This window comes from Python bivittatus, unplaced genomic scaffold (assembly GCF_059951505.1).
Source record: "Python bivittatus isolate LINGU-HERP-01145 unplaced genomic scaffold, Pbiv_v1 ctg000200_np1212, whole genome shotgun sequence".
Taxonomy (NCBI): domain Eukaryota; kingdom Metazoa; phylum Chordata; class Lepidosauria; order Squamata; family Pythonidae; genus Python; species Python bivittatus.
In genome coordinates, this window is record NW_028277040.1 from 14,349,245 (window position 1) to 14,368,169 (window position 18,925).

An 18,925-nucleotide genomic window follows, 5' to 3' on the forward strand; every position below is an offset into this window, starting at 1 on the left:
TAAACACCATATGGATCCAACCACATCGACTCCTGGGAGGCCTTACCAACCAGGAAGGGCATGGATCTTCTGCAGTACAGAGGTGGCCAAATCACAACTCCAATGACCCTGTCCGCTTCATCAGGACTAACAGATTCTTCCAGATAACTGGGCAAGACTACATCTCAGGCACCTCCAAGTCTGAGCAAATCACTGGCCCTGTAAGTATTTCCCCAAACCCTCCTTACCCAGGAGGATTGTGTCACCTTGAATAGGGCTCCCAGCGAGCTCTATCAGGATGCAATAAGGGTGGAAAAATAATTATGCTTTTAATTATTTATTATTATGAGGTAATACTTAAGAAATGCTCTTACCTATACTTGATTGAGTTCAGTGTTCATTCTTCTCCAGCAGCTCTCTAGGCATCTCTTATGCTGCATCATCACCCAAGTTCCTCTGAAAACCAGGAGGCTCTCCAGAACACATAGAGTCCACACAGGTGCAATCCAATCCAAGGCTGTTGTTGCCCTCTCATTCCAAGTGGCAACTAAGGTCTCATTCAAACCATGTACTAGAGCATCAGTAAAACCCTAAGCTCCCGCTGGAACCCAATGGATCCACTAGTCATCTGGGGCAGACTGATCAAATAGGTCGTATCTCCTTGCAGGGGGTCTAGCCTTGGAGAACTCCAAGTCCAAAAGGTGGTGATTTCTCCATGGCAAGGGACTGATGATATCCCCCATTTCAGATCATGCCATCACTGCCCCAAGATAAAAACCAAATTTAACATGTGCCACACACATGTCAGGCCAGAGATGACTTGGGGTCAGGTCCATGGCTGCCATAAACTCCTGAGCTGCCTCCCAGTTTTCACCCAGAATTGGCAGATTAAAGTTCCCAGAACCATAAGCCTGGGGAACTTCACCACCAATCTGGACATGGATTCAAGCAGCTCAGTTAGGGAGGTTGCTGTGCAGCAGGGAAGCTAGTAAACTGGCAACAATCCCCTCCGATCCCTATAGCCCAAACAATAAATCCCCAGAACCCATCAGGGTTTTTTGGATAGCAATAGCTACATCCCCATCATTGGGTCACATCTGGTGCCACTCAGGAAACCCAATAGGGCACATCTCTGAGGAGGGAATCTGGGGACAAGCCCCCAGTCCTGTACCCAGCCAGGTTGCGGTAATGCAAGCAAATCACCCCTCTCATCCACAATTAAGTGGTAGATGAGGAAAGCTTTGGTATAAACTGACCACACATTATATTAGAAATTTACATACAGGATTCTGGTGTAAAGCCATGGCACAGTGAGCATTGTTTAAAAATATTTTAGACTCATATGCTTTCTCTTGCTGTCACTAGTAATAGGAGTCACCCTGACTTCATTTTTTATGCCAAATCATAGTTTGCTATTACTTCAGATCTAGTGGAATTATGGTTAACAGATCTCTAAGTTGAGATCTATGGCAGTCTGAGGAGAAGAAGACAGGTTCATCCCTATGCCAAGCAATTGTCATATTTACCAAGCCCAATATCATATTGCTACCCTTCTTCTGCCTGATAGCACATAACCCTTGATATCAGTGCCTAGAACACCACTGCTCCAGTATAAATAAAATGTTGATTATAAGTGCAATTGTTCTTAAGTGTGTGTGTGTGTACAAAAGCATGTGTCACTCTATTTTAATTTATGCTAACATTTGTAAGTGTTTGATTGAACCACAACTCTAATTTTAGAGCTGGCTGATAAAACTCTACAGAATCACTGCCATTGAAATGTTATAATACTGTGTTTCTTATTCATTGCATCTTACAAATCTGCACTTCAAGATCAGGAACAAAGACCCTTCTCACTTACGCAAGGACTTGATTAATAGAAGAGAGGGGGCTTTTTTTCCTCAAATGTTCTCACAATGAACTGCCATCTGGAATTCATCACATCCCATCTTTGCCTGCTTTTTGAAAAAAAAAAACCCTAAAGACCCATTCCCTTAATCCTTCATCTGAATGGTTTTTATTTTTCCATTTGGGGAGTTTATCAGTAACTGTATCTCATTTTAATACAATGAATGGGAAATGTTTTAATAGATGTCTCTTGGTTTCACTGATTTGCTTTTATGTTATATATAACATAATATACACTGCATATTGTTTAAATTTGCAGAGTTCTGGGTCTTAGTGTCAGCTTAAAATACTTTAAATAAAATTGAGTAACTTTATTGTTTCCTCTTTTATTCTTATTAACATTCAACAGTCTTTATTTTAATATTGAACCTAGAAATCTGTCTCCCCCACCTTCCTATTGATAAGTACTACTCATATGTAAATGGTTGCACAAGAATACCTATGTAAGTGGTATTGTTGACCTATATACTGAGACTAACATCTATATATTCATTTTATATCTGTACACTGATAATGCTAGACTGGAAGATGTTTTACTAGTCTTGCTAAACTACATGCAACTTTTTTTCATCTTGACACCTGAGGAGTCCTAATTAACAGAGCTATTTACCCTAGAAGGAAAGAGACTCCTGCAGGTCTTCTCCTAAAAAGATTTCCCATTCTTGCACCTACCTTCTCGCTATGGAGTTTATCAAGGACCTCATAATTTACAAAGATGTTTTCCTCTTGTATAAATCCAAGTAATTGGGACCCAAGGATCTTTTAAGAAACCACCTTATAACAAACATCTCAGAATCAATCCTGAGTTATCAGTATTGAAACAAGAAAGGGGAAGTTCAGCTGTGGAAAATTAGAAGTTCAGATCATTGGAAAGTATGCCTCAACACTGAAGGAAATTTGCCACTGTGATCCAAGAAAATAAAATGCATTAACAGTCTTCCCATGTATAAGATCAAAGACCTGAGGCTGTAAATTAAATTAGAAACATGCTAATTGCAAACACAAACATTGATTACTTACATTATATACCACTATCTCTTAGGAAATGCAATAGCTACACTTGGTAAGTATTATCCTTTCAGATAGCCTTCTACTGATATAGCTGCATTAGTCTTCATTAGTTTATATTTATTTGCAAAATTTGATTCTTCCTAAAACCTGCATCCTTATCTCACTAATCCTAACTTTTGAGTACTACAGATATAGGATAGTTCTGCATACCTTTTTTTCATATTTGAAGCCTTTTTCTCTCCCATTTTCCTCAGCAAAACTGACAACAATATTTATTAAACTGGAGGCTTTAAAACAGAATAATGTGGGAATATAAATTGTGTTACAGAAAACATTCAGAAAATTTATCATAGCTTGATGAGATTACACTGTCCCCCAGAATTACTACATATATTACAGTATAGAGTTCTAGAGAGGAAAAAAAAATTAAATGGTCCTTCATAAATCACATCTCCTACCCAAAAAGCCCTTTGTCTTTTTTTTTTTTTTGCTATAATGTTTATCTTTAACTCATAAGAAGTCATAATTTATATATAAACAGCGTATCAATTTTCTTTTAAGCAATAATTCAGAGACAAATCACTGTGAACATATTATTTTTATGTATCAGATTTAATGGCACAGACTAGACCACTAAATGTCTTGAGACATCTCAACACAGATGCTTAGTACAGATGTGTGCAACTTTTCCAGAAGAATGCCGGCTTGAGAACAGCTCAGGGACAAATGGGTTCACACTATGTTTCTGATGACTACTGAAAGGCATATGGAAAGATTGTTTCAGAAACCAGCCAAATAGAAATGCAAATACAAGCTACTGCACTCATGTCTAATACTCTGTACCCTATCTGTATTAAGTCTATACAAAATAGTCTGTTGATGCATTCAAATAGATCCTCCCAATACCTCATTACTGTCAAAAGAAATATTTTAACATATCATGTACAGAATCCTGAACCATTTTAACAGGAAATTAAAAATTATATATTTCAAGCACTAGTTTATAACTATGGTAAAGCTGCTTTGGGAGACGTTATTTGATAAGAATGGTTTCTGCTGGAAACTCCTAAGAAACTCTGGTACTTAAATCAAGGAAAAGATGAGATAGGAAAATTGAAAGAGAAAGTTTATTTATTTGCAATATCTGCATGCCACCCCTTCTCAAAGACTCTGAGCAGCTATCGCAAATATCACAGGGGGAAAAAAACCCTCAAGCAATATAAACCCTCCAGGAAAAAAAAAAACCCTCAATAGCTTCCTAATGGAACAATAATAATAATGATAAGTCATGTGTCTGCCAATGCATCTCAACATTCAATGCATGCCTTCCTCCGGACTAAGGCAGGGAGTGAAGTCTCTCCCAGCTTTGTCCTCCAGTGACCAGACTCTTCAGGTGTTTTATTTCACTGACCAATTCTGAGTGTCTGTTGCTGTTGCATCTGGGTAGCCAGAACACTGTTGGGATACTGTTAGTATACCAGCCACCCCATTGCCCAATAGTCTGTTCCCCTGAGCTAGCTGGGGTGATCTCTGATGTGGCAGTGGACTACCACTGATTACTTATTCTAGGGAACTTCAGTATCTGTGTTGAGACCACTCAGTCAGGAGTTGCTTGGGATTTTAGATCTGCTCTGACAAACATGGATCTGTCCCAGCTGAAATCTGGCCCCATACATGGCCCCATACACTAGATTTGCTATTCTATATTTGGAAGCACATTGCCCACAATCCAGAATAGGCTGGTATTCCAAACCAACAGCCCCTGATAGACCTGTTCTCCATGGACACTCCAGGTAAAGCCACCCAGGTAGTAGTTATTGCATCTTCTGCAGGTTAATTATGAATTGCACAATGATATGCTTCCTTTTGTCTCAGCTTCATTAGGTAGAACCTCATCCCAATATTTTGAGATGAGAAAAGACTCCCTGGGGTCCCCCCCCCCCCATACCATGCATGATTTTATACAGCTCAATCATTCCTTCCTTTAGCTGCCTTTTTTTCAAGCTAAGGAGCCCCAGATGGTGTAATATTTTCTCATAGGGAAATTGTTCAAGCCCCCTGATTTTGGACAGATGTGTACGTACTATACATTTTATAAAGGCAGTGTAATAGTGGTATTTTTATATTCAATCCCTTTCCCTAGCATAGAATTTGTTCTTATCACAGCTGCTGTACACTAAGTAAACATTTTCATTTTGCTATCCATTATATTTTCCTTGGCTGGTTACATACAGCTCAGACCTCATCAATAGATTCACGAAGTTAGGATTTTCCTCTGGCCTTCATTTGCATCAATTTTCACTTATTGAAACTGAACTGCATTTGCCACTGACTGACCATTCTTCCAGCTTAGAGAGATGCATCTGCAACTCTTCAGTCACTTTTAGTTTTTATCACTTGAATAGATTGGTATCTTCTGCATACTTGGCTTGCTCACTGCTTAGTCAATAAAACTTTATGGAGAAGCTAAAAAACCTTTGTCCCAGCCCAGATCCCTGTGGGACTCTTCTTACTTTCTACCATGGAGAAAATTGTCTTTTCCCCCCACTCTTTGCTTTTCATATTGAATGGACAAATAAGGGTGGTTGGATAAGTCACTGTATACAGTATTCTTACACTTAAAATGTTTCAAACTTTTCTAGAAATTTTATATTTCTGGCCATGCTTCATCATCTGGTAACATTATGAGTTTCTTGATCACTTAGGAATTCAAATGCTGGGATTCTCTTTAGCCTGCATAGAACTGTGGACTGTACCATTTGAGACTGCAGTGAAATGGAATGGTTTTTGTACATTTCTTCTTCTACTTTATAAATATAACACTTAAAATCCAAATAATAACATAATATCCAGAGTTCTACTAATTAACCCTTATACAGGATGACAATCATGATAATTATTTAGGCTACTTACAGTCCATCCAATATGCTGTAAAGATGATGAATACATTTAGAAATAGTATAAGCAGTTGCATTACAGAAATACTATGAAATATTGTGACTTCTAATGTGCAGGTAGTCCTTGCTTAGTGACCACTCGTTCAGCAACCATACAAAGTTACAATGGCACTGAACAAGGAGACTTATGGCCGGTCCTCAAAGTTGCAGCTGTCACAGCATCCCCACACTCATTTGATCGTGATTTGGGTGCTTGGCAACCAGCATACAATTACAATGGTTGCAGCGTCCCGCAGTCACGTTATCACCATTTGTGATCTTTGCTGCCAGCTTCTGACAAGCAAAGTCAATGGGGAAACTGGCAGGAAGTCACAAGTCACAATCTCGTGAAATTGCACTTAACGACTGCATGTGATTCACTTAATGACTGCAACTAGAACTGCTGGAGCTGCCATCGTAAGCTGGGATGGCCACATTATTTTTAGCTTTACAACTGCGTTGCTTAGTGATGGAGTTCCCAGTCTCAATTACTGTTGCTAACTGAAGACTACCTGTAATGAATTAAGAAACAGTAAAGAAATAGCAAAGAGGACAAAAACAGTGTTGATTTCCTTTTTCTGTGACTGAGATGTTACTAATTACCTCCTGAGTCTAGTGAGCTTTTTACATTATCACTTGAAAAACAATGTATACATCGTCACATAATTAAGGGGGACAATACTAAATGAAACAGTAAATTTAAACAGTGGAAATGAGACAAATTACAAGGCAAGATAGTCAACAAAATGAAACAATAATAATTTGAGTCATTAACTGTAAAAGGTCATATAAAAAAATGAATGGATACTGTCCTTGAACAAGTGCTCTTTTTTTAACCTATAGGAGGAGTCTTTCTCAAGAATAAAAGGAACTACCAACTCATTCAGAAAAGCACTGGTTTTCTTTGAAATCCATAAAGTTTGGCCAACTCCGACAAATTTCAGCAGTTAATAGTCCACAATGTTCAGTAAGTGACAATCCTCTAACTAGGTCTGTCCATATCATCAGGTTGGCATAAACTGGATACCATACATAGCCGGATCAAAAGGATGTTATCCACATAATTTTTTATTGTTTACAATAGAATTCAGTTGTCACATATATGAGTATTTCATTCACAAAAATGAATTGTCACAGCAGGTCTTCGAGGCCTTCATCATCTGAACCTCCAGATATGTATTTAATAAGCCCCTCATCATTTAAAAATGTTTCAGATGATAACACTATGTGTACCTACTGTTGAAGTATTAAAATAAACCTGAAGCTATTTTTTTTCCTTTGTTTTCTTGTATTCATTTCAAAAAGTGTCTTAAATACGAAATTTAAAGTCCAATTTTTTCAGCATCTCCATTTTCTCAGCATATCAAAGGCTGTCCAAGCTTTGAAAATGATTCAGAAGTGCTTAACGCCTGCCCTTTTTCAAGCTTCTGCACAGGCATGAAAGAGTGCCGCTATTTTAAGGGTAGCATTAAGTTTAATTAATAATTCTATTAATCTAACAGCAGCACTTCTTTTTCAGGCTCACATGGAAACCTGAAAAAAGTTGGGCAGCTTCAGTGAATAACACAGATGAGCTGTGATAAGGCATGGTCTGAAACACTTCTTCCAAATCATTGTAAAGCACGCACAGCCCTGCAATACACTACATTGTGATTTGGTTAAAGAGTCCACTGGAGCTGGGTGGCCAACAAATTTAAATAAATAAATAAATAAATAAATAAATAAATAAATAAATAAAGGACCAATATTATCAATGATCATCCCCATCCCTATTGGTAACCTGCCAGCCTTAGCCACAGAAAAATAACTCTGAAAAGCAAGAAAGCCTTTTGGATTCTTCAGTCTCCTGAGGATTGAAGATCAAAACAAATTATTCATCTTCATCAAGGATCTACTTATTTCCCCTGCACTTAGAGTTGTGTAATTCAAATTTGACATCAAACATACCATCTGTGCATTCTGAGAAAATAAACCACATAGTTAAAAGTAATTCATTTAAAGAATACATCTTTAAATCTAACTTCCAACAAAAACACAAAGGACTGAAAAAGACAAATGCTTTAAAACTATACAAAATGGAACATTAATAATGGAACACACCAGGCAGGTAACCAGTAGTTAATGCAGATCTTTCAAGGCAGGCATCAGGCGATCCCTGCATTTTGTACTATCTACTCACTTCAAAAAATAAAATGGATAAAAATTCAATTAACATTAAACATTTTGAATAAATTACAGTAAGATTTCCAGTGTAGTATAACATTTAGCTTGTACTGAAGCTGAAGGCCAAATTTCACTTCTCCTTTAAATCTAACCCTCATTTATTAATCCTGGATAAACATTCCCTACATCCCATTTCCTAGTGTTTTGTGCCTCTTTTCATTCAAGTGGCAAAATCAAACAAGAAACTCAACTTAATCACCTTCTCTCATTATAGCTGAACAAGAGCCTATTATTAACAACTTTCAGACTAACCAGTATAGGCTATATTAATGGATTTAGTTGCAGTATTTTGCTCATATTCAATGGAAAACACATAATTAACACTAGTTCCCTGTCTTGTTGTTTTGTAGATACAAAGGGATAGGCCAAGTGACTGAAGGGAGATGTTTCCAGATGCATATCATTCATGTATGTGCTGTTTTATTAGGTTAAAATTGATAGTTAACTGTGAGAATGCATCCAATCCAGTGAATCTATTCATCTCAGTTACTTCATTGCTTCTCATCTTTGGCTAAGATCACATATGTGTTATTTCAAGGATTTTAACTATTCTATCCATGGTAGATTTCCAAAGTCTTTCTAAGAAAACTTGGTTGGACATTAAAACTGGATGTTTTATCTATTGATGGATATGATTTATATAACTGCCCATCTCATGACAATGACTCTGAGTGACATACAAGGATCAAAACCAACACAAAAAATCAACAATCCAACAAGTGTCTGAGGTCACAGAAATCATTCCAATTACAAAAAAGAACAATAAAGACCAATCAAGTAGTGGAGCTTGCTCAACATCCAGCCCAAATTCCTAGGGGAGCAGCCAGGTCTTTAAACACTCATAAAAGGCTAACAGGGTCATGGCCATTTGGATCTCTATTTGCATGTTTTAATTCGTAAACAATATTACTCAGCAGCGCTGCACCCTGATCAGTATTACTACAGATATCTGTTATTTGCAAAATTAAATCTGAGACATGTAAACAAAAACTCAGAATCCAAATAAATTTCTATCAAATTTCAAATACCTCCACATTTTCTGAAGTTCATTTTTAAGATTTAAACCTTGTATCAAAAGCAATGGGGAGTTGATTCTAGCAGTGATTTATATAATACTGCACTTGTAATACACATTACCTAAGATTAGGGCTAAGTATATAGATTTTTTTAATTAATGTAAAAATATCCACTATTGTTGCAATAAGCTGATATATAAGAAATGAAAGAGTACTTTTTCCGACATTTTTCCATCTTGTGAAGAAATTATGAAAGACAGGTATTAACAGGTAATATTGAAACCAAAGTCAACTAATCAGAGAAGACTAGCACTCTTTCCAAACAAGGGAGCCCCAAAACATTTCTGCTTCTATATGCTTGTTTTCATAGTGATGCAAAACATAAAAGCACTTGGGCAAGCATTATGCTGCCCCGTTATTCCATTCCCTTGCAACCATTTAAGAGAATCATAGTTCACCTCAGAGAATGAGAATGGTTATTTCTTTTTCGGATTCCAAAGTGAAGCAGCACTTGTGTACAGAGGCGCAATAATCCATGAGAGATTTACCTTATATTCATTTCCAGGATTTGTGGATTCTTTAATTATGTTAGAGACTCAAGATGCTGAAAAAAGTTTCAATCTATAAGCAAAACCTTCTTTGAAATTATAGGTACATTAAAATACATTCTGAACATTCTAGTTTTTTTTGTTTTTGTTTTTAAACTAGAGTTGACTGAGTTTCTATCTCATGTTAGGTTGCAAAGACTGAACAAGGATGTTATTGTTTTCTGCCACCTGTCCTGCTACCCTAAATGGCTAAGAATCCTAGAACTCCCATAATGCCATACCATCTGGGCATTTAATACACCTGGGGAGGCTCTACTCACAGTCCCACTGATGAATTTGATTCACAGTGTGATGGTCATGAATGAATAGGGCCTTCCTAGCAACAGCAACCCAATTATGACCTCCATCCCCCAGCCTGGAAATGTTCAGAGAAACAGTATGGTGTAGTGGTTAAGGGCTGGACTAGATAGAAGGAGATTGTGAGTTCTAGTTCTCCATTAGGTATAAAAGGTAGCTAGGTGGCTTTCTCACTCTCTCTCATTCCAGCCCACCTCGTAGGATTGTTGTTTTGAGTAAAACATGAAGTGGGAGCATTATGTATGCCACTGTGAGTTGTACAAAATAAAGGTGGGATATAAATCTAATAATAATAAAACATCCTGCCAGGAAAAAAAAAATGGAGACATACTTTTGCACCCAGGCATTTATGAGATTAAAAACTATTCCAGGAACAGACTCTTTAAGAAAGCCTTTGCTTTTCTTGTTTTTATTCTAAATGAATTTGTTCTATTTTTTGTATTTACTGAATATAAACAGTGGTGGTTTTATTTATATAGTTTCATTTAAGTCCTTTTTTATTGTTTTCTGGTAAACTGTTCTGAACTTCTCTTGGGAGGAAACAAATTTGAAAATTAAGCTAATTAAATAAGTAAATTAACATTAAGCTGTCTGAATTGATAAACACCCATTAGTGGTAATTTAGATAAAATATACTTGTTTGAATAATAGATAAGAAATGTTACCCATCTATGAACCTCCACATGTTGCACACACATTGTCATTTAGCAGTACATTCTAACACTGTATCATAACAAAGAGCAGAAACAATTATTAATAATTAAGAACAATTATTGTTTGGCATGCAATGATATGAGTATTAGTATCATTTTGGCTGAATAAGTAGCCTTTACAAACTCCTTCCTTACTATTTGCAAACAGGTACGCCATTACAGCATTAAAATATTAATGTTGAAATGTGTACCTTCCATTATGAGGTTCCTTGTGAGCAAAACTGAAAGGGAAAAAAGACAAAGAGACATTATTGATTCAAATTATGCACATATGAAACAGATTAAGGGGCACTGTTATGGGTTTGGTCTCCTTAGCTATATTTGTACCATTACTTGTGCAGCCCTTTATTCTCCTTTATAAAACACACACACATACACACCAACCAATCCAGGAAGTAGGTAGATTTCAGATCACTGGAAATAAATGAAATTTCAACAGGCTGTGAATGAAATATCCTCCTTGTGGTACCATTCTGCCAAGGAGGGAAATGGGGTTACTAAAGATCACACCAAGAGCTGCCTATCTTAAGATATCCAAGCTATGGTTAATGGTCCCACTCAGCTGCTAGTAGAGAACTCAAAGAGATGACTGCTTCTCTTCCTCCATCAGTTGCAAACAAGGAAAAGAAAACTAAGGCTATCAGCACTAAGAGCAGAGAAAAGGTAGTAAAGGAATAAAGTGTCACAGAATTATGAAGAATTCAGGGCTAGCATAGAAGATATCTCAGGGGATCTCTAGAATCTGACTGCTTTAACTTTTTAGGGGCACACATGTATTTTGATGAAACACTGCGGTTAGAAACAAACAAGTTGTAGTTACAACTTGGAGGACTGTGTTTCTAATCTCAACTGAGTCCCAAGGCAAGAAACTATAGGCTAAGCCAAAAATATACAAGCTGTGATCCGAAAGATATAAAGAACTCCACTACAGCTTCAGTGCAGCATCTCCAAAAGCTGTTCTTTTAATATAAGAACAGCTTTCCTGCATCATACTATACATCTTTGGGGTTGCATCTGTTTTCCTTCAGTGGGCAGAGACTGCTTAAGTCTCTGTTGAGTTTTGTTTGTGAGAATCACCCAGAAGATGCACTAGATGCATTGGAAGAAGATGCATTAGAATAAGAATGTTCTCTTTTCAGGCTTCAGGTAAACACCTACTGATTATATTAGCCTTCATCAATGTCGATGTGTGCACTCAGGTGGGTGAGAATACTTTTGATTAAATACTTCAATACTTTTGATTAAAAAAATTACCAACATCTACAAACTGCACCATAAGCAAGACAGAAAAGAACTGGTGTTAAAAAACAACTGAGTATGAGAGAAAGCCAAACTGATAACTTTGCTCACCCAATAATTTTTCTTTGAAACGCATCAACACATTCTGAACTAAAATTATCCAGCAAAGAATTGTGGATTTTGAAATGGTGAGTTTTTGCTTGCCTTGACCCTATTGATTATTTCAATATCTGTATTCAATATTATGAAAGAAAATGATTCATCCAGTCTAGTAGTCAATAATTTTACTAGTTAATTCAGTTTGCATCCTAGAAGCATAAAAGCACATTTCTGCCTGCTAATAGAAATAACCATTACAACTGGACTAGAATAAATACGTGAGTGAACAGGAGACCAAACCAAAAAAAAAAACCCAAACCACATATTTGAACATTCCAGTTCATGTGCGCGTTTCTCTTCTCTGTGCTACCTTGTCCCCACTTGCATTTAAGCACTGCACAAACATGTCCTAGCCACATCTTTTTCTGCCTTCAGGCTGAGCCCAGCCCATGAATGGGAAAGGCTTAAATCATCATTAGCTATAATGCTATTCCCTCCTTATTCCAACCCCATTCAAGGGCAGCCTTGAAGCATATAAAATCTGATGCCTTGGAGTGGAATCAGGTGATTAGCAGTGATAACCCACAGAGGCTGAAGGAGGATAGTAATTTTCCTGCCAGTTTGTTTTTTCCCAGTTCAAGAATGGGTGGCTAGCATTGTAATTTGACAGTAGGGAAAGGCCCTAAGTGTGTCTTTTTCAAGTTATCTAATAAAAAGAAAGTTTTGAACTGACTCACATATCCCACTAAGCCACAGTTTATTTAACCAGGCCTTGCTGAATGAGTTACTGTTGGCTGGCTTCATAAAATGTGCTCAGTCATAAACTACAGTTTATGAATCATAATAGCTGGATCACATAATGTATTAAAACCAACCATATTTTGGCTTAGAGTGATGCCTAAACTCTGTGTATCCGTTACAGTATTCTATCTTCTTGCCCCATGTTTTAAGAAAAATATTTCCTATTTTTCTAGTAATCAAGATGTCTTACATTACATGAATTTTCCATTTCATATCTCTGAGAATCCACAGTGCTAAAAGAACTACAGATCAGACCAATATTTGACCTATGGCATCTACAGGTAGTCTAACTAAGGCTACAGTTTGTAAACTATAGAGTGCATATTAAGCTAAGATATGGCCCAGAATAAAACAGCTTCTGGTATTCCCAAAGGAATCTGGTTGCTAGCTGTGAGAAATAAGATGCTAGATAGATTTAATGTTTGATTCTGCAGTGTTTCTCTTATGTTCTTTTTTTTATATCCCCATGAGACATCCTCATTTATTTACACATTTATTTCAATTTATATGGCTGCCCATTTCAACATCATGACTCTGGATGGCTAACAACCATTAAAAACACAGTATCACAATAATGTCACAATAAATACAAGTTGGCAGCCAAAGTAAAAAAAAACCAACAACAACTACAGCCATCACCACAACAATCCCACAGGGTCTGCCATGCCTCCCAACCCCCAAGCCCAGTGACAGAACCAAGTTTTCAAGGTCTCACAAAAGGCCATCAGGGTAATCTAATCTCTGGAGGGGATGGTGTTCCAAAGAGCAGTCATCATGACAGAAAAGGCTCTCTTCCTGGTTCCCACCAGATGGCACTGTTTCAAAGATGGGACCCATAGCATGCCCCTCCTGCCAGATCTGATGGGACAGGTAGACGCAGTTAGGAAGAGGTGGTTTTCAGAAAACCTGGCCCCATACCACGAAGGGCTTTATAGGTAACTACCAGCACCTTGAATTGAACCTAGAAGCACACTGGCAAACAATGCAGCTCCTGGAGCAGAAATTTAATATGCGTCAATCGAGGTGCGTTCGTAACAGCCCACACCACTGCATTTTGAACCAGCTACAGCTTCTGGATGCTCTTCAAGGGCAGTCCCCTATCAAGTACATTGCAGTAGTCCATTCAGGATGTGACTAAGGCATGAGTAACTGTCAGCAGAGCCTCTCAGTCCATACTGATTTTATGCATGTATTACTTTACGTTGCCGTCTGTCATGTTTCTAAATTAGTAAATACCTCCTAACCTTAAAAGCCCTGTTGATGCTATTTCCATGAATAACATGGAACATCTAGTTTAACTTTCTCGAGCCCTACAATATCTTGTAAAACGTAGGCATTGGCGTGAAATAGAATTAATACATGCTATTTTATACCAATAAAATAATAATTCCTTAAATTAAATTCCTCTTTTCCTCCCCAAGGCTGTAGCTTTCTTTGAACTTTAGATTGTAATTCCAAAATCTCCAAAACCTATGCTTATCCAATGTTTAGTCTCAATTCTCTTAGCATTTATGTGAAGTCAGAATTATTTCAAGCAGTCTTGTTATATATCTGAGGGGAAAAATCCATCTTTGAATTATCCATCATAGATACAGAAATTATAATTAAACCAAGAGTCATTCTTGTGAAAATAGGTAATAACAGGAGCTGGAAATTCATTTATGTACCTAGGCTTTGCAAGTATTGAGTACCAATTAGATAACAGCATGGGGGGGGGGATGGGAAATAGGTTTAGTGAAATGCACACTCCAGAAATAAGACTTTAGAAGGGCACCATGTGAAGTTGTAACTTTGAACACATCTTCCACAAACAAACAACAATCAAATTAAAGGACCATTTTTAAATAAAGCATGACAATAAGCTTTACTATTTTCCCTATTCCCTACCTAGGCCTAAATATGTATGAAAATTACTATTGCTTTAGCAGAAAAAGTGCGACTTTCTAATGATCTATTTAGTTTTAAACAGATTGTTTATTTGATCAGTATAATTTCAAATTTTCTTTAAGCACGATTGTACTTTTCGTGTCTAACAGAATTGGCAACTGTTTCAACATGGAGCAAAGTAACAGGGATAATATATTACTAGGCCATTCCTAATCAACCTACTTTCACTGAAAATAATTAACACAGAGAGCAATTTAGGAATTTATTGAGAATGGAAGAGTAAGATTGAATGAGAAACCGAGCAGGATTTCTCAACCTTGGTGACTTGAAGATGTGTGGACTTCAACTCCCAGAATTCCCCAGACAGCATGGCTGGGGAGTTCTGGGAGTTGAAATCCACACATCTTCAAGTCACCAAGGTTGAGAAACCCTGCTCACTATAGAGGCTGAATTGAGTAAATGAGCCCACAATAGTCACAGAACTATCAGAGCTACCGGTCATTTGCATCAACATCCTGTGTTGTTAGCCAGTAGTAATATTTAATACAGCACACGACAGTTTCATATTTGTAATGATCAGTTACTGTTTTGGTTTTACCACTGCAAAAAAGAAAGCATTATCAAAGCTGTCAAGTAAGATTACCACTTTTTTTTTAATTGTTTAGTTATTAGGAAAGATATTTCCTTAATGAACTATAACTGAATGGTTCTTCAATAGCTAGTAGCTGCTAGCTATAACATAGTTTGTCTACTTGAGTCAGAATCAGAAAGCAGCCACATTGGCTGCTGGAATTTGTCCAGTATAAAACATCACCCTCAATCCTATCATCACCTTGAAAGAATACCAGTGTCTGGGTACCTGCCTGCCCTTATTCAAAGCAAGCACGACAAAACATCATAGTTCTTCCTATTCTGCCTTCAAGGTTCCTGCTATTGAATGAAAATAAGCATATACTAAAACATGAGAAATGTCTGAGCAAATGTGTGCTAAATATCATCATTCCAAAATGCAAGCAAAAGCAATACCACCTGTTAATTTAGCAACACTATTAATTAACAGCATTGCATGTACTTATTGGTATGGTGCCTGGTAAAGCTATAGTCAAAACACATTGGCCTTCATGGTAAGTTATTGACGAGGAAGCCACAGTAATTCTTGTCTTCAACAGACGTTAAGTAAGTTTCACAAAGAATTGGCTACCTTGTCGTCTCTGAAACAATTTGGCACACTCCATGGACTTTTTCTTTCAAAATAGCCAAGATAGTGTTTATGGACTTAAAGGGACTCCAGCAACACAAAACTAAATGCATTTGAGTTAATAATTATGATAAAAATGACAACTACTATCATCATAAAAAAAAACCCAGATGCTTTTTATAAATACAGCAACACATCTGTATATCATTCTCCAAGGTTAGCCTTTAGGCAGAGGGAAATAGTTAATGCCAAAGCATTCAAGAACAAAATGAAACTCCTCTGTCCTGACATTTCTCGTATCAAAAATGAATTTTAAATAGTCTTGTATTATGTATAATTCACTAGATCATAAATAATTAGCACTAAAGAATGCATGTCAGCCACTAATTGAATAAATCTTACAAAATGCTATTCTTCAGAACTTTATTTTTTTCCCTTCCCTCATCTGTTCTGAGTGCAGTTTTGAAATATAAAGTTCAAGCTGTTATTGCAGCCCATCTTAAATGAAAATCTGATGTTGCTGCCCACATATGTTATGTTTTAAGGAATTAAGTCACATGTATGCTTTTGTCCATAAAACCAGATGACTTTGCAAAACTATCCTGTGTTCATTAATCTTTGCAGTGATGTCAGGTTTGTCCTCCGAGAGTAAAATGCTTTGGCTGAACCAGCATCCCATCATCTTTTGTGGGACCACAAAAGCTAAAATTGTTTATCTTTCATTTGATTCCCAAATGTACTTTGTATCTTGAGAACACAGGAACTTTTCTACTTTAAATTCCAGTTCAGATTAATTATGTCCGTATTAGTATTATAACTATTACAACCTTCACTCCCGGGAACTGAAGTTTTTATGTCAGTTTAAGAAGTAGGTTGTATCCTTAAATTCATTTGATAATAAATATTACTGAAAATATTTACCAGTTTGATTTTTTAATGGAAATATAGATATTTAGAAACATATCCAACATTTTCTGTAAAACAGCTTAGGATTTTTGAAAAATCCTAACAGTGATTAAAACAGTTCTGTTTCACTGGACACTTAGGAATTAAGGTTACTTGGGTTGCTCTATGTTGTCCTACTATATGTTCTATTGCTGTACACTGCAGAAGTCTTGGGATAGAGTGGTATACAAATTTATGTAATAATAAATAAAGTATGGGTCATTCCCACCAACCCATCAAAGGATCTTCTGAGAAAAAAGAATGCCAGCAGTGCATTATCAAGGAGCTGCAGCAAATTTAATTTTCGATATTAGTAGTAGATCACAAAATATCAAGATGTAACCTTAGGTGTAGGATTTCAGCCTAAAATCACCACCAGTTGTTTAACTTAAAAAAAAAAAATACTCGTATGGTCCAAATGATACTTAGAGAAAGAGCTTTCTGTCTTGAAACCTCTCCCTTCTCAAGGCTTTTCCCATACGCGCTGCATGTCACTCAATTAATGCTTTTCGTTCTATCAGTTGTATTTCTACTTGCACCAAAACATCCCTTTGGGCGGAAAAATCCACCGATTGACACTTGCTGGCACTGGCTTTGGACTGAAGCCTGCAAACATAGAAATCCACTGATTACTACCTCAGATAACTACCATCCACCTTTTAGCCTAAACCTAAAAACAAAGCAGCAGGAAACGCCGCCGCGGGGTCTACAACCGAAAACCAGACATAGCTCCCCAATTAGTGGCAGACGAAGAAGCGCCGCGCCGAAGCTTAGCGCCTCTTACGAAGTTGAGGGTCAGGACAAAAGCGACTATCTAGGCAAGAGACAGCCTTTACACAGGATCTCCCGGTCGCACGCGTGTTTACTGAAGAATAAGTTTCTCTTAGCATAAAGGGGCTGGCTCTTGTGACACACAACCGCAGTCTTAAAACGGCTCCTGGACGAAAATGGGCGAGTGCTGGCTGAGCGGTCCGCTACTTTACGGAACTCGTAGAGCCACACAAAACAATTGGAGGGGTGGAGAGATTGTCGAATTAAAGCAAAGCACCTAAGAAAAGCCTAGGGATTTCAGCTTTGAGGTACGCATCTCTCTTTCTGCACCCGAGCGCGCCTTCCTTTTTCCGGAAAGCAAAAGTACAGTGCCAACTTTCGCCTGCTCTAATGGAGGGCAAGATGCCGGTGTCAGAAGAACGGCTACAATGCCAGCAGCGATAAGAGAAGGAATAAGGAGGCAAGGGAAGTTGCAGGACTCCGCAGGGTCCAAAGTGAATTGGGAGTGGAGGCGGGTTACACTCCCCAGAAAAAAACTCCCTGGGGCAGCCTTCAGCTCGTCGCGTCCGAAAGTTTAGAGCCCTCTAACCGCGGGTTGCTCCTCTGGAGAAACAACCCGAACCCCCGCGGGGGGGGGGGTGTTCCCTCCGCCTCTTCTTCCGCAGCATCCTTGGCAAAGCCGCCCGGCGTTCAACAGGCTTCCCTCGGGCCACGAGCGCACGCGCGCTCTTTGCCGCCACAAAATAAAGCAGAGCCATTCCCTTTTCTCTCTCAAGCTCTTCCACCCCCTCCCTCCCCACTCCTTCCTTCCTGCCTCCCTTCCTCGAAGAAGACAAAGTAAAAGAACAAACCAGCCAGAGTTCCCTCGACGCCCGCCTTCTCCTCCTCCTCCCTCTCCTCCTCCTCCTCCGCTCCTGCTTCTCCTCCTCCTCCTCCTCCTCCCGCTGTCAGTCGCCGAAAGGCCAATGCCGAGTCATCAAGTTCTCCCTTCGTCCAACTCTACCGAATTCCAGCGGGGGAATTTTCCCGGACTCCGCGCGCGGGCTGGGCCGAGGAAGCGGGCGCGAGGGCGCTGGAGAGCGAATGCGGCGAAACAGCCAGCCGAGGACGGCTCCGGGGCCCCTCGCGAGGAGCGGCGAAAGCTGCAGCCCCGACAGCCGCCTGCCTTTCACCGGCCCCGCGACTCGTAACAGCGGACACACGCGCGGCGTGAGAGAAAAGCGGCGCTCGCAGCCGCCTCCTTGGCTTCAGCCTCTGGGCTCAGCCACTGAGGGAAAGTTTCCTGACGTCACGG

The 18,925-nt window shown here is 38.5% G+C and overlaps 1 protein-coding gene across 3 annotated transcripts in view; it reads right to left on the reverse strand.

The window, feature by feature from the left end:
• GULP1 (GULP PTB domain containing engulfment adaptor 1) overlaps positions 1–18,903 on the reverse strand; it is a 186,913-nt gene extending 168,010 nt beyond the window's left edge. For all 3 annotated transcript variants that reach the window (XM_088135725.1, XM_088135728.1, XM_088135724.1), the window contains exon 1: positions 18,483–18,903. The gene's annotated coding sequence lies outside the window, so the exon portion shown is untranslated. The remainder of the gene's footprint in view (positions 1–18,482) is intronic.
• Between the last annotated feature and the right edge of the window lie 22 nt (positions 18,904–18,925).